The 17,449-nt window shown below is 46.3% G+C and overlaps 1 pseudogene; it reads left to right on the plus strand.

Annotated features, from left to right (window-relative positions):
* The first annotated feature begins 3,717 nt into the window (after positions 1–3,717).
* The window catches only part of LOC119365098, a 17,269-nt pseudogene continuing 3,537 nt past the window's right edge, over positions 3,718–17,449 (plus strand).

Below are 17,449 nucleotides of genomic sequence, written 5' to 3' on the forward strand. Positions count from 1 at the left end.
CCTAGGGGCTGGCGCACCCCCCCTTGGGATCCCTATATATAGTGGGGTAGGAGGGCCTCCCAAACACACCTTATGCCTTTGGTGCAGCCCCTCCCTCTCTCCCAAGTTCTTCTCCTCTTCTCCCATGGTGCTTGGCGAAGCCCTGCGGGATTACCACGCTCCTCCACCACCACCACGCCGTTGTGCTGCTGCTGGATGGAGTCTTCCTCAACCTCTCCCTCTCTCCTTGCTGGATCAAGGCGTGGGAGACGTCACCGGGCTGTACGTGTGTTGAACGCGGAGGTGCCGTCCGTTCGGCACTTGATCATCGGTGATTTGAATCACGACGAGTACGACTCCATCAACCCCGTTCACTTGAACGCTTCCGCTTAGCGATCTACAAGGGTATGTAGATGCACTCCCCTTTCTACTCGTTGCTGGTCTCTCCATAGATAGATCTTGGTGATTCGTAGGAAATTTTTTTGAATTTCTGCTACGTTCCGCAACAACGACACCCCGCACCGTCAGACTCCTGGGTGCGATCGAAGGGCATGAAGTTCTCATACTTGTGGATTCAGGGAGTTCTCACAGTTTTATCAGCGAGGTGGTGGCAGAGTTGATTGTTGAACAAGTGTTGCTAATGGATCTAGTGTCAGTCAAAATTGCAGATGGGGGTGTGCTCAAGTGTTCTGGAATTATACCATATTGCAAGTGGCAGACTCGTGGGTACAAGTTCTCCACTGATTTTCGCATCTTGTCATTGGGCTGCTACGACATGGTGGTAGGCATCGACTGGTTGGATCAGTGTGGACCAATGTTGGTCGACTAGGCAGCCAAAACATTGCAGTTTGACCGGTAGGGGGAGCAAATTGTCTTGAAGGGGCCGCAACCACAAGTCCAACAAGTGCAGCAGGCCACTTTGTTGCAACTCCTCAAGATGGAACATGGCAACTCAATTGCGCACATCATGATGATTTGTGCAGCAGAACATCAAGAAGGAAACGAGCCAGTGCCTTCAGTGATACAACATATCCTCGATGACTTTCAATCAGTGTTTGCAGAACCGACCAATCTGCCTGAGCACAGAGAATGGGATCATGCCACCCCCTCATTGCAGGTGCAAACCCCATCAACATGCGTCCGTATAGATACACACCGGAGCAAAAAATGAAATAGAAGCACAAGTCAGAGAGATGCTTCGCCTTGGACTTATTGTACCCAGCAACAGTGCCTTTTCCTCGCCGGTGTTGCTGGTCAAAAAGAAAGATCAGACGTGGAGGTTCTGTGTGGATTTTCGGCATTTGAATGCCATCACAGTCAAAAGTACTTACCCAATGTCAATCATCGATGAGCTGTTGGATGAGATTGCTGGGTCCAAATGGGTTTCAAAGCTGGATCTACGTGCAGGGTATCACCAGATCAGGCTGCGTCCAAAAGATGAACATAAAACAGCCTTCAAAACTCATTTGGGCCACTGTCAATTTTGGGTGATGCCATATGGACCGGCCTATGCGCCAGGCACATTCCAAGGGAGCATGCATATTGTACTCGCTCCCATGTTGCGCCATGGCGTGCTCGTCTTCATGGGTGATATCCTTGTTCACACAGAAGAATTGGAGGCTCACAAAAAGTTGTTGCGACAAGTTCTTGGTCTCCTATATCAACATGGGGTCAAATCCAAAATGTCCAAATGCACCTTTGCGCAGCAAAAGATCAGTTACTTGGGGCATATCATCAGTGACCAGGGAGTGGCCACGGACAACATCAAAGTCCTGGATGTGCAGCAGTGGCCTGTTCCAACCAATACAAAAGAACTCAGGGGTTTCTTGGGTCTAGTTGGGTACTACAGGAAGTTCGTTCGGTTCTTTGGCGTCATCAGCAAGCCGCTCACCAACCTGCTTAGGAAAAATACCCTGTTTGTGTGGACACCAACTGCTAACGAAGCTTTCATCACTCTCCAAAAAGCACTGATCGAAGCTCCTGTGCTGGCGCTGCCCAACTTTTAGCAGCAGTTCGTTGTGGAGATGGATGCAAGTGCCACGGGTATAGGGGCAGTTCTTATGTAGAATAACCATCCGGTGGCTTACTTGAGCAAAGCTCTAGCCCCTTGCAATCTTGGGTTGTCAACCTATGAAAAAGAGTTTCTGGCTCTTCTCTTGGCAGTGGAACACTGGCGCCCCTACCTCCAGCATGCAGAGTTTGTGGTTCGGACGGACCAAAAGAGCTTGCTCAACCTGACGGATCAAAGGCTCAATACGCCAATACAACAGCGAGCATTCACCAAACTAGTCGGCCTGCAGTTCACTATTCAGTATAAGGCGCGGCTAACCAACAAAGTTGCAGATGCGCTTTCTCGTCGCGCACCCGGACATGAAACAGAAATGGCAGTGATCTCGGTGTGCAAGCCCACGTGGCTGGAAGCAATCAAACAAAGCTATCGGCAAGATACCGCAACTATTCAGTGCATGACAAAGTTGGCGCTGGCTCCGGACAGTGACCCGGGATTTTCCTTGCAAGACGGGATCCTGAAGTTTCACGGGCGCGTGTGGATTGGGAAAGACCCTGACATACAGTAGAACCAGATCAGAGCATTGCACTCCAGCACGGCAGGCGGGCACTCGGGATTTAATGCTACTTACAACCGGGTCAAGCGCCTTTTCGTGTGGCATGGGATCAGTGGCGGATCCAGGATTTAAAGCTATCCAGGGCGGACTTATAAAGGATTCAAAAAATCAAACCACGATGCAACCAAAGAAGAAATAAAGAAAATTAATAGGCCAAGTAGCATGATTCCAGCAGGACGATCAACATAATTAATTGTTCGAATTAGTTTCATTCTAAGAACTAGGAGAAAAATATACGACACCACAAAATTTATATAAACTAGAGAATACCCCACGCGTTGCTGCGAGAATCGATTGCAATATATTTCAGTGATTTGATTGTATGAAGTTTCCATAGTTGAATTAATAATATATGAACTAAAGCTAAAAATAAATATATTTATTGTACGTCCTCCATCTCAAAATAAGTGCCTCAACTTGATACGAACTTTAGTATAAAGTTATATTAAGATTGAGACACTTATTTCGGGACAAAGTTCATATAAAGTTGATGCACTTATTTTGAAACGGAGGGAGTATTTGATTATTGTGTAGTCAAAAAATATTTTGAATATAAGTGGCATAACGTAATGGAAAACTTTTTTTATGCATTTTGAGTGGACCTTTGATGAGGTGGCATGTGAGGTGAAAGGTGTGCATGAGATCAACTAATAATGGAATTTTTTTCTCATGCATGTAGTGGTGGGCATTTGATGAGGTGGCGTGTGTGCATGTTGAGATAAATAGGATAGTGAAGATCAACTTCTTATGTATATATGATTCTTATTCTGACTTCCACTTTATCCCCAAATCTCTAATCTTCAAGTCTAATTGGTAAACATGTAAAAAGTATTAATATTAAGGTAAATATTATAGCATAATCTTGAATTTGTTTTTGGACGCCCTAGGCAGGTTCAATGTATGCTTGATTAAACAATTTGAGGAACATTAGCTTGCAAATTGTTCGTATGAGTTTCTTAAATTAATAATTCAAGAATATTAGCTTGTAATTGTCAGACTCTTGGAAGGTTATCTGTAATTCTGACCTTAGAATTTTTTTGAGGGGATTTGCCCTTAGATGGGTGGCTGGACCTCCGCGCGAGAGTGCCCCTGCTGCCGTCCTTCGTCCTTCGCCTGCTGCTGCTCTTCTTTCCCCACGCCTCTGCTGCTCCTCCTATCAACACTGTTGCTGCTCCTCTGCTTAAAACTGCTGCTGCTTCCTCTTCCCACGTCTTTGCTGCTGCACTGCTTGCGCCCGACCTCTGCTCCTCCCCTCGTCTCTTCTACTGCTGCTCCCTCTTCCCTGCTGCCCTTCTCTCAATCCCACGCTGCTGCTCCTTCTTCTCCTCATCAGCCGATCCCCTTTTCCCCATCCTCTCCCTCTCTACTCCTAACTGTAGATCGAGGTCCGTCCTCATCAGCCGATCCTCTTTTCCCCATCCTCTCCCTCTCTACTCCTAACCCTAGATTGAGGTCCATAACACTCCTCTCCCCGAACAACAATGGCGGAAGACGGTCTCAACGACTACGAGCGCCTTCGCCAGGAGAACATCCGGCGCAACCAAGAAAAGCTTGCCCCCCTCCGCCGCAAGGCCGACGAGCTCTCCGCCCCCATCCGGCTCGCTAAACCTAAGCGACCGTATCAGGTCAGGCCCAAGGCCCCGACGGGCCCCGTCCGCTCCTCCGGCCGCGCCCGCGGCATCGCTCCCGACAACCTGCCCCCGGATCTCAGCCTCACACCCTCGCTCGCCTCCTCCATCCTCGGGGGCGGGGCTGGGACCAATGTTCGTGCGGCGGACGACTTCAATGATGGGAGGGGCATGGTGCTGATGCGCGCACACGTGAGAAACGTGGTGCCCTGTAGCATAGAGTCGATGCGGGTCCTCCCGCTCGCCGACCAGACCGTGGTGGCGGCGGGGGACAAAAGGGGGAATATCGGGTACTGGGACGTCGACGGTGTCTCGGAGGATGCCGACGGTGTGGATGGGGTCGTCTTCAGTTATTAGCCACACAAGTGCCCTGTGTCAGCAATCGTGGCGCACCAGGTGGCACCACACAAGGTGACCTTCCTTCGGCTCTTTTTTCATTTTCTTGGGACTCCTCGTTAGAGTCATCCAATAGGTGCATCTGCTAATCATGATCAAGGTAGCTAAATTAGGTTGGATTTATCCCATTTCCAGTGCGCAAATAGTTATTTGGATGTTGTATATCTCATTGAATGTTCTCTATCAATTGTAATTCTATTTTGTGATGTACTCCCTCCGTTCCTAAATATTTGTCTTTTTAGACATTTCAAATGACTACTACATACGGATGTATGTAGACATATTTTAGAGTGTAGATTCACCCATTTTGCTACGTATGTAGTCATTTATTGAAATGCCTAGAAAGACAAGTATTTAGGAACGGAGGGAGTATTTCATTTACTTGGCTACAGTTTTACAGCTCTAGCCATCAGGGTGAAATTTGTCTTATGGACTTTGAGAAGGAGATGTATAGTATGGTTCATTTAAGGGAGTGGCCTGTTTATTCGCTTTGTCAAGCACAAAAAAGTGCCCGATGCCTATATTTTGGTGATGAAAAGGGTGGCCTGACACTTTTCGATGAGCGTGAGGGTAATGTGTTAACTACATGGGATGTGCATGAGGAGAGAATCAACTCAATAGATTTTCATCCGGAGAAGCCACATATGCTTGCTACGAGTTCAACGGATCAAACAGCCTGTATATGGGATGTGAGAAATATAAAAAGGAAGGAGCCAGATAGCCTGAAGGTTTTCAAACTTGAGAAATCTGCTCAGTCAGCTTATTTCTCACCTAGTGGCCGCATGTTAGCAGTAACAAGGTACTTTATTTCTGACCATTTTTCTACCCTTCAACTTGCTTAGAAGGTTCCCCTCCCTCTTTGATTTAAGAAACATGTTTCTTGAACCACCGTTATGTCATGGCTAGACTCAATAAATGTAAGTTACTGTTAGATTTTCTGCGAGTTGTGCAAATATATCGCTAGACTAGCTAAATACCCGTGCGTTGTTACAGTGACAACAGTAAACTATATAATGCATTAGGAAAATAGTGCCTTGTCCCTCATCGATTATCATGTACGCCTCGAAACCCACTTTATCCATGCGACATCTCATTCTGTTATGCCTACCATGCAAAATATCAATGTGTTGATCATTCCTTCGATCCTTGCGACTACACACGTTGGTTCTTTCATATACAAATATCTTCATCATGGAATTTGTTCCCACCGTCTTTCCCAGAATTAAGTACATAATTTATGCAAGAGCCGAGAGGAACATTTGATATATAATCAGCATAACAAATCAATCTATAGAATGTTGCAAAATAAGTAGGACTTGGGAAGATATCCATCGGATTTGGACTAACCAGGCCATTCAAATATAATTTTTTATTCCTCTTTCCCTTGTGTTCCTATTTGGCTAAGTCCTGGAGTTAATTGCCTTTGTCTGGTCAAAGCAAGTGCAGAACTTCAAAACCATACTGTGTTGGAGACATTGAAAATGAAAGATGGACAACACGTCAACATCTTACAATCTGATAATGATATATAAGAAACATATACCCGAAGTTGCCTGCATGCTTTGTCATCACTGAAGGGAATTTGAACAACACAGGGAGACTGGTGAATACTGGATGATAAATTATTTATATGCAACAACACAGCGTCAAGTTTTCAGATCATGTAATTTATCCAGCAGGCGTTCATTCAATTTTCAACATTCGTTGAAAAACTACAATTCTCCCGCTTGCTTCCTCTCCGGAAATCACCATTTCCCTTTCTTCCTCCCAACCCTGAAGAAGATAAAGCATGACGATGGTACATCTCTGTCCTTCCTCGTCTCTGCCTCGGGCTCGCAGCTGCTTTTGTTACACATGCACTCTTTATCCAACTCCAATGAATTGTAGGTTCTTGTTGCTTCTTAGAAAAAATTGCTACACATGAAGGCTACGCCTTAATATAGATAATTAAACAAGGGACATGTGGTAATCTCAAAGTCCTTACAACCCACAAACAGAAACAGTAACGTGAACAAATGTGCAATTAGCTTTCCTCTGGCTTCACATCAGTGAGTACAAAACCCGACGCCAAAGTTTTTTTTGGCAAAGGGCATAGTAAGAAAGCAGGGAAACATGTAAAAATAGCACCCACCTGTTGAGCACTCGCACATGTGGACCATCCTGTTGCACCAGCTAAATGCCGCCTGACGAAAACATGGTCGGGCCCCCCTTTGTCGAGCTTCCTCTCGACCGTGTACTCAGGAGATCTTCCTATCTTGTCCTGATAAGATGAAGGAAGTTACCATCAATTTTTGGCTCTCATTCGATACAAGATTGACAGTTTGCCGTATGTGTTTCACTTCAGCTTGGACAGATTCTGTTGTCGTTCCAGCAGCCTGCACTGCTGCTGAATATGCAAACTCTTTCTCCGTATAGTATTTACTTCAACCACATGCTTCAGATTTCCGTAGAAAAAAAGGCTCCCGAACACATAGGTTTGCATCATAAAACTATAAAGCTATTAGAAGCATTGTAGTGGAGTAATCACGTCCATCAGAATAACAACCATCCTAATTCTGTTAATTTTTTCTAATGATGCAGCATCCACATAGTTCTCTTACAATAGAAATAGTATGTCAACACCTACAATTATCAGTAAAGGACCTACATACCATCTAAGAACTAAGAAAGTACATCATGTTTTAATTGACTCTTTCTGCCGGTAGCATGTTCAGTTGACTCTGCTGAATGTATATATCTGTTAAAGTTTATTATATTTAGAAAGTAATGTCTACCAAACAAACCTCCGTTTGAAAATTAAAATTGACAAAACAATGTGTAAATTGGTATATTTTTCTGAAAAATAGCGACACTAAAGCTATTGTGCTGCAACAGTAGCAATATAAGATGACGATGTCTTAATGTGTAAAGAAATCTGATTGATCTCCTTGGCATCCTCCTATAGCTGGAACATGGGCAGAAATCACATATTTGACCTGAGGGCCAAATCAAATCACAAACTGACCTCGTTCCAAAAAAATTTCATTCTGCTGACCCTTTCGTGTGGCGCCCGACAGCTGGGCGCCACACACTACTATGCAACGCCTCTCTCTTGGGCGTCGCACCTCGTGCCAGCGTGGCAGCCCTGGTCCAGTTGCGGCCCCACAGACAGCACTGCAGCGCCTCAGACTTAGGCGCCACACTTGTAATGTGCAACGCCTAGCTCTTGGGCGCTGCACATTCTGTGTTCCACTTAGGCTGGCCCCACCCTCTCTCCCATCCCACCCCCACCCCACACACCCCACCCCACACAAACCCTTAGCCTTGCGCCCCTCCTCTCTTCCCCTCTCCCCCCTCTCAAATCCTTCTCAAATCTTGCAAATCCGAAGTATTTGACCGTGGATTTCGAAGCCAACCCCTCCCTTAAGGTAATCTCCTTCGATCCCCTCGTTTTCATCCATAGGAATTGTCACATTTGCTCAAATATTGCTACTTTCGGGAAACCCTAGTTTTGGCTTGGATTTGCAAATTTGTATTGAATCATGTTATGTTTCTTTGCTAATTTGGGTTGGTTAGGCTTTCATAGTATGCTAGGGTTAGGGTTATGTGTGTTTGATGTTGGTGTTAGGGTTATGCTATGGTTAGGGTTGTGGTTATTGTTAAGTGGGGGTTAGGGTTATTAATTCATATATATGTTATGGCATATGTATTTTGTGCAAATATTTTTTGTTAAGTACTTACTTGATATATGTGTGTTTTTATTACTGTAGGGATGGGGAGAACATGTGTTTATGTTCATCATGTGGATAAAGAGGCCTTTTTGAAAGGCAATGTTGAGCCAGACCCGGATGAGCTTGACATGGTGTTTGAGAGTTGTCCAAGCTATGCGGAGCTCTTGGACCAAGTGAGGAAGGATTTGAATTGGATGGACCCAAGTGACGTTGTTGAGTTCAAGGGAAGGCATAATGTTGGTTTTGGAATGCACATCCATTGGAAGACAATGCGTGTGAACTCCGAGCAACGTTGGGTTGCATACAAGGAGACGGTTGACGAATCTCTAGACAAGGCTCTTGAGTTATTTGCCCCCAAGAAGGTTGAGTCTACTTTGAATTTGGACTTGAACCGGAACCCCTCCCCGTTGGTTGCTAGCACTCCACCACCCATGAACCAAGATCAAATGAGTGAACCTCATTTCACGCAACAAGATTGGCCAACATTGAGCCCGACTCCAAACAACCAAAATGAAGGTTTTGAAGAGGAGAATGATGAGTACGAGGAGGATGACAACGAAGTTGATCTCCATGACAACAATGTGGGTGATCTCGACCAATATCATGTGCAAGAGACAATGGACCAATCCATCCCTTTTTCCCGTGCATATGCATCGGACTCGGATGACGATGGTCCCGATGAAGAAGTTGATGAGGAGGGGTTCAAACCGAAGGAGGCCCAAGCATTCAAGAAGGTATTCGGGCGGGATCACAAGACACCATTGCTCAAGGATCTAAGTCTCGCGGATGAAACCGTGGATGGTGGCAAATGCATATCTCTTGGAGCTAGGCCAAGTTCTCACCGTGATTTGGAAGACGGCAAGAACGGGATATATCCCAGTTGTGAGTTTCAATCCTTCTTGGAATTGAAGATGTGGCTCGACAACTACTCGGTTACGCATTATCGTCCACATAAAGTGGCCAACTCGGACGTCAATGTGCGTTACACGGTCAAATATGAAGTGCCAAGTTGTCCATGGATTGTGCGTGCAAGGCCATGAAAAGGAGGTCCCACTTGGCGCATAGTGAGTTGTCTACCAAATCACATGTGCCGGCACAAGAATGCGGATGACAAGCTTGTGTACCAACAACACAGACAACTCACGTTCGAGTTCATCGCTTATAGGCTTTCCAATCAAATATCCACACTTCCAACAATGAGCATCAAGAGTGTCATTGACCTTGTGAAAGCCATCTTTCATTACAAGGTGAAGTACAGCAAGGCATGGAAGGCAAAGCAAGCCACATTCAAGATGTTGTATGGCAATTGGGAGGAAGCATACAACCGACTCCCTAGGTTGTTGTTAGCTATGGCCACCACAAACCCAGGCATGGTTCACGTGGTTGAGCCTCATGGGCACCAAACATTGATTCACAACGGGAGGACCGTCCGAGTATTTGGTTGTGCATTTTGGGCCTTTGAGCAATGCATAAGGGCTTTTGAGCATTGTCGGCCCGTCATCGCCATTGATGGCAAAGTTCTTGACCGGACAATACAAGGGCACTTTATTGGTTGCAATAGCAAGTGATGCCAATAATCGGGTGTTGCCTTTGGCTTTCGCTTTGGTTGAGGTGGAGAACAATGATAACTGGGAGTGGTTCTTGTGTCAATTGAGAACAAGGGTATTACCGGCTGAAGGGGAGCTTTGGCGCAGTGGTAAAGCTGCTGCCTTGTGACCATGAGGTCATGGGTTCAAGTCCTGGAAACAGCCTCTTACAGAAATGTAGGGAAAGGCTACGTACTATAGACCCAAAGTGGTCGGACCCTTCCCTGGACCCTGCGCAAGCGGGAGCTACATGCACCAGGTTGCCCTTTTTTTTTATTGGATCGCCATCCAGGAATTCTAAATGCGGTGGTGGTTGACATTCCCGGACATAGAAAGTTGCACCATCGATGGTGCATGAGGCACTTTTGTGCAAACTTCTATAGGGCATGTGGTATCAAGGAGTTGGCCGATGATCTTCAAGATTGTTGTCTCGCTTTCACCAACAAGCGGTTTGCCACATTGTTCAATGCATTGCTCAGACACAAGAAACTTGACCCCGGTGGTCATGAATTTCTCAGTAAGAACATTGTCAAAAGGAATATGTGGGCACGTGCTTTCGATGAAGATGGCCGGAGGTACGGTCAAATGACAAGCAATATGGCAGAATGCTTCAATAAGGTGCTCAAGGGTGTACGTGCATTACCCGTGACGGCAATAGTTCAATACACATTTGACAAGATGAATGGATACTTTTTGAAGTATTCAATGGAGACGGATAAGCAGATTGCTGGTGAGAACAAGGATAAGCATAAGTAATATTTCCCACCAAAGGTTGAAGAATGGTTGGACTTTCAATCACGAAAGGCAGACTCCCAAGAAGCTATACTATATGATGACAACGAGTGGAAGTATGAGGTGAAAGAGCCTGGAGGAACCACAAACGATGGCCACCAACACGGAGGTCGTGCTTTCAAGGTCTCCCTAACACGGTGTGATTGCAGCTGCATGAGGCCATCGTTGCTTCATCTCCCATGCTCGCACTTGTTAAATGCAGCCCGTGTTAGGAATGTGGACGTCAATCACCCTCTTACCGTGAGGGAGTCCGAGTTCTCAATGATGACGGTAAAGAATACATGGGCTCCCCGGTTTCAGCCATACTTGGACCAATCACAATGGACGGAGTATCATGGAGTTCAACTATGGCCGGACCCGGAATTGAAGGTCGTTAGACGGGGAAGACGTAAGACAAAGCGTCTTAGAGGTGACATGGACGGATGGGGCCGTGGTGGCGGTGGAGAATACGGCACAGGCCAATTCCAAGAGCCTCGTGAGCAATCCCGTTGTGGGGACTGCAGTCATGGGGGACACAACACAAGAACTTGTCCCAAATCAAGAAAAAGATCAAAGAAAAATGATGCAAGCACAAGCCAAGCAAATGATAGCCAACCAATTCAACCAAGGAGTAGCCAACCACAAACAAGCCAACGAGGCACTAGGCAACAAAGAGGTCGTGGTGGTGGTAGAGGCCGTGGTGGTGGTAGAGGTCGTGGTGATGGCCTAGGCCGTGGGGATGGTCTTGGCCGTGGTGAAGGCCTAGGCCATGGTGATGGTCTAGGCCGTGGTGGTGGTGGTAGAGGCCGTGGTGAAGGCCTAGGCCGTGGTGATGGTCTTGGCCGTGGTGGTGGCAGAGGCCGTGGTGGTGGTCTAGGCCATGGTGGCGGTAGAGGCCATGGTGGCGGTAGAGGCCGTGGTGGTGGTCTAGGCCGTGGTGGTGATCTTGGACTTGGCGGCGGCCGTGGTGGAGGAATGTTCAGTTGGCTCAATGGACCATTGCCGTATGTGACTTACTATGATCTTGTTCTTTTGGCTCAATGCTTGTGTTGTCATTTTGCATTGTGTGACTAACTATTATATTGATCTTGTTCTTTTGGCTCAATGCTTGGCGGCCGAAGAAGAAGAAGAAGAGGAAGAAGAAGGGACAAGGACCATGACCTTTTCTATGAACCAAAATGTGTGCTACTATGTGATATGAGACGTAAATGACTATGTCTTTTTGGCTAAATGTTTGTGTATGATTATATGATTGGACAACTCTATTGCTATGTGTGTATGAGTATGTGCTTTGGATATGATTATGTACCATCTATGTGAATCACAAAACATAAAAATCACTTTGTATATGAAAACATCAGATAGTGCAGCGCCTAAGGCCGAGGCGCTGCACATTACAGTGCAGCGCCCCTCCCTTAGGCGCTGCAGACTGACTTAGCAAATTTTTGGGTGCAAAAGCTCCTGGAACGCTTCTGTTGCTCTCTGGACTGGGATGTCCAGCAGTGCAGTGCCTAAGGGAGAGGGGCGCTGCACTGTAATGTGCAGCGCCTCACTCCTGGGCGCTGCACAGTACAGAGCAGCGCCTATCCCTTGGGCGTTGCACACTCACTCAGCATTTTTTTGGGCAGAAAACATACTGGAAGCTTCTGTTGCTCTCTGGACTGGGATGTCCAGTAGTGCAGCGCCTAAAGGGTAGGCGCTGCACTATGGTGTGTGGCGCCTCTCCCTTAGGTGCTGCACGGCTGGACATCTATTTGCTGCACTCACCCTCCTCCCACCCATCCCCACCCCACACACCCCCACCCCCACACAAACCCGAAGCTCAGTGCCTCCCCTCTGCCCTCATCTCCCCCCTCTCAAATCCTCCTCAGATCCGGAGTATTTGACCGTGGATTTCGAAGCCAAACCCTCCCTTAAGGTAATCTCCTCCGTTCCTCTTGTTTTCATCCATAGGAATTGTCACATTTGCTCAAATCTTGCTACTTTGGGGAAACCCTAGTTTTGGCTTGGATTTGCAAATATTTGTTGAATGATGTTAAGTTTCTTTGCTAATTTGGGTTGGTTAGGCTTTCATCGTATGCTAGGGTTAGGGGTATGTGTGTTTGATGTTGGTGTTAGGGTTATGCTATGGTTAGGATTGTGGTTATTGTTAAGTGGGGGTTAGGGTTAACCAAGAATTATCGGTTTTGTAGGCATGGCTTCATCCGGTTCCATGACGAGGCCACCATGTGCTAACCAAGAAGACATGCCGAACAAGTGGGAGGACGCATCTTTGGACAAGGTGAAGGAGAAAGATGCCAACATCCCGCCATGTTGGTGTGGAGATGTTTGCAAGGTGAAGGTATCCACCGACCGAAATAAATCATGGACGGAAGGGTGGAGATATTTTGTATGCCTGAACTATGCTTATGATCGTGCACTTCCAACTAACGCCTATGACCAACCACCGGTAAGTTCGAGAAGTAAAATGTTACTATCAAATGTGTGTCAACACTAACAAAAATTTTGTATGCAGTCACCGCCTCCTCTATGCAAGTACTTCACGTGGATAGATCTTGAAGTGCCAGAAGATGTCAAAAAGGACCAATACCAAGATTGTCTTAGGCGGCAACGGCGGTTCGAAGAATCGTTTCGAAGAGGCTTGGAGGAAGAGCGTCATCAGAAGGAGAGGATGGAGCGGAAGAAACGAGAGGAGGAGAGGGCACGCCAAGCGAAACTTGCTCGTGAGGAGGAGAGGGCAAAAAAGCTTGCAAAGGCTCGCGAGGCGCAAGAGGAGGACTCGGCCCATGACAAGAAGGGGAAATGGCCTCGCTCTACTCAGTAGGGACTTCGCTTCGGTGCACTCGTCGTGGACTTGTGAGGGCATGTGAGATGTTGGTGAACTATCTTCTAGGGCAAGCTGCCATTTGTCATTTGTAATGAATGTGTCATGAACCATGTCGTAGTAATGTTTGAATTGTCTTAAGTTATGAACTCGTCGGCATAAAATTTTTGTTTGTTCAAATTGTTGTGATGATGCAGTCATTGTAAGTATTATGATGTTTCGGTGAAATGAATGTGCTGTCAACTCTGTTTTTGCAGTAAACAACCGTGCAGCGCCCAGAACAAAGGCGCTGCACTGTTCTATGCAGCGCCGAATGGACGGGCGTCACACTGTAAAGTGCAGCGCCTTGCTCTGGGGCGCTGCACTATGACTTGGTAATTTTCATGGATCGTCAGTGCTCAAAGCCTTCTGTGGCCCTATTGGCAGCCATGGCCAGTGAAGCAGCGCCTATGGGACGGGCGCTGCACTGTGAGGTGCAGCGCCAAGGCTTTGGGCGCTGCATAGTACAGTGCAGCGCCTGACTATGAGGCGCTGCCGTGCTGTTAACTGCTAAACTGCAGAAACAAATTCCATTTTGGCAAATACAAATACTGAACAATTCAACTGAACAAAGACAACATCATTTAGGACAAATACTAAACAAAGACAACTAATAATTTGAACATCACATCATTTAGGACAATTCAACATTACTACTAGTTCGGAAACACAAATACCACAATAGTAAGAGTTCACCAACATATAACATAACCCAACAAGTTCATCAACCTAACGAAACGGCTACAAGAGAGCACTTCCATAGTAACAAACACTAATGCCTTCCGCGCGTGTTCCTAGTGCCACGCCTGCAGGCAATCTTCTTCTTCCTAGATGGACGAGCCTCCTCTTCCTGCACTTCCTCCTCCGCCTCCGCCTCATGATCCAAGCTAGCCATCCGCGAGGTCCCTACGACCACCTTTGGGTTGCCTCTGTTGTCAAAGTCGTTGGGCGTGTACCGGCGTCTGGGCTGCCTAGGCTTGAACACATATGGGGACCGAAGTTGAGCGCCCGCCAAAGTCATGTCATCATCAAGCTCATCGCCCTATCACACAATCAAACAATATGGTGAAGACCGACGTCGTAATCAAGTGAGAATCACATCTAAAGGATTAGTCATACCTCTTGGGTGACCGCACCCTCATCATCCTGATAAGCATATGAGGAACTCACATCGTCCCTCTGATGGTGAGATGAGGGGTCTGATGGTGTACCAGACCTAGAGGCAGATGGTTCATCAATTTCGGGATCACGGCAACCGAGAAGATTCGATAACCGCCTTAACTTTCTGGCCTAACACTGTAACATGAACAAGTGTGGAAGATATGAAACTCCGCAACATAGACTACCTCTCATAGTGAATGTGATTTGTACCTTGAGGAATGCTCGTAGTGGACCATCATCATTGCCTTTTCCAACCGGTGTTTCCTCCAGAATAGACTGGCTCTCATCAGCTGCTTTCTTGATCTCGGTGCGCTGCGGATGAGAAAGAATGAACACGTTAGCCATTCAAACATGTGTAATGCGGCCAACGGGAAAGTAAAGAAGAAACACTTTACCACATAGTTAATCACCGGAATAGCAGGGACTCCGTGCCCTACCCTGACATCTCTGTTGTACTTCCCCTTTGATAGATCCTCAAAGTTTACGGGTTCTTCAAGAATATCCTCATTATGTGCCGGCGGGCATATCTCAACTCGAGTATTTTCAAGAAGCCATCGTATGTAGTTATCAAAAGCAAGTGGACTATGCTCACGAAGCTTGGCGCGTGCACTGCTACGAGCTTCCTCCACACAAAGCTGGAAGCGGGTAACATACGAAGCATGATGCTTGTCCCAGTCCTTTATCTTTCGCTGCCTTCTCCTGTCCAACCTGCATGGTACAAAACCAAAAATTAGCAAAATCAAGGAGTGACGATGCTTAGTCAATACGGTTCATGCTGTCTTACCTATGAAGTGCTTTGTCCGTATCCACCCATTCCGGCGGGTGAGGCTGGAACAGACCAAACTGACAACACACGCGATGTGGCAAATGAAACTCAACAGCCCAGTTGCATATCAGTGGGCACCGCATACGCCAGAGATCCCTATCCCGCAAGCACATCGGGTTGATGGTAAACTCCGGGGTGTACCCAAGTTTGTCATCGGCGCCATATGGCTGCCATTCCACCTATGAAATAGGGCAACAATGCAAAATTGGTGAATTTTTTCAGGCAAACATGAGAAATGACTGAAGTAATGACCTCGTTACCTGCTCAGGCGTAATCGTGTCCAACTCGGCAACGTACTTCTGGTACATGAGATTGACATCGTTCATCATCTCGGAAACCACATCCCATTGGGGCGCCGTAATTCGTCATCTTCATCTTCATACCAAGGATTAAACCTGACGCTCTTCGGGCGTCCAATAGGCAGACGCTCCCAGCTCCATACAGAAAGTAGAAGCATATTACCACCAATGCCTGCACTATCTGTGATCCTGCAACACGCATCGTCCAGCTGCATATGAAAGAAAAACAATGTTAACTTGACAGCAAGCTTGCATTGCTAATGAAGAAATGAGTTGATCACAAAACAGACCAACTACCTGTCGGTACAAGTAGGCAAGAGTCGCTGAACCCCAGCTCCATTTGCTATCGAAGACGGTCAACACCTTCAGCCACATCCATGGAGCGTTCTTGCCAGTGGAGTCAGGAAACAAAGTCCTCGACACAACATACCACATGTAGACACGAGCATGTGTCTGGATCACGTCATCAGTGGCATCCGGAGGGCACGTCGCAAAGTGAGTTTGAATCCACGTGAAAGCAGCTCCGGCTGCTTTCCTTTCCTTCTTCTTCTTCTCTTCTCCCTCCTCTACATCAGCCTCAGCCTCGGTAGGAGCCATACCGATAAGAGCAATCATCTGCTCGCGTCACCCATCAGAATCGGTGCTCATACAGAGAGGCATCCCATCGATAGCAAGACCGGTGATCAACGAGACATCCTCGAGCGTCACGATCATCTCCCCAGTCCGAAGATGGAAACTATGCATCTCCGGCCTCCACCGATCAGCAAGAGCGGACACCGGGGGAGCGTTCAGATTCGGCGTGGACCGACTGACCAACTGAATCCACGAGAGTAGTCCTGCCTGCTTGATGTACGGTGTGTACCGCTCATCATAAGGCATGGCAGGACCAGAGACCCCGTGATATCGAATCTTCAAAGGTTCAAGCTTCTGCAAAAAACAAGTAATGACAAATCTTAGGCATGTAAATTTCAACTTAAGGCAAAATATTTAGATTACTCGTTATTACCATCTCCTCACGCATCATGTAGGCCCGGTGTTTCGTGTCGTAGACATCGTCGAGAAGCCAAACCATCCATACAAAGTTCAAACAATAAACATATATGAGTTCATCTTCATCTCAAATATCGGTATACACTAAACATCTAATATGTGTTCAATTACAAGAATCTCAACATCTCCTCACACAATGAATATGTCATATGTGTTCAAATAAACTCAACATCTAATATTTCAAATAAAATCAACATCTAATATATATCTAAAAAACAGATCATATATCTCTACAAAACTCAACATCTCATTGTTATCTATATAAATAGGCATCTCATATATATATATATATATATATATATATATATATATATATAAACAAAACAATCTAGGGTTTCACTAACAAGAACTATATATTGTGAACTAAGCAACAACACTACGGTACTACCACTATGACTACACATCCTAAATCAAGCAAATCAAGGTTCCATCAAATCTTGGACAAATCTCTAAAATGGCAACAAATTTATGGAGGAAAAGAAAAGGAACGGAGGAGTTTACCTAGTAGGATGGATTGGAGATCGAATCCACAGATCAAATCTTCAGATCTGAGAGG

The sequence above is a fragment of the Triticum dicoccoides genome, chromosome 1A (genome assembly GCF_002162155.2).
Source record: "Triticum dicoccoides isolate Atlit2015 ecotype Zavitan chromosome 1A, WEW_v2.0, whole genome shotgun sequence".
Taxonomy (NCBI): domain Eukaryota; kingdom Viridiplantae; phylum Streptophyta; class Magnoliopsida; order Poales; family Poaceae; genus Triticum; species Triticum dicoccoides.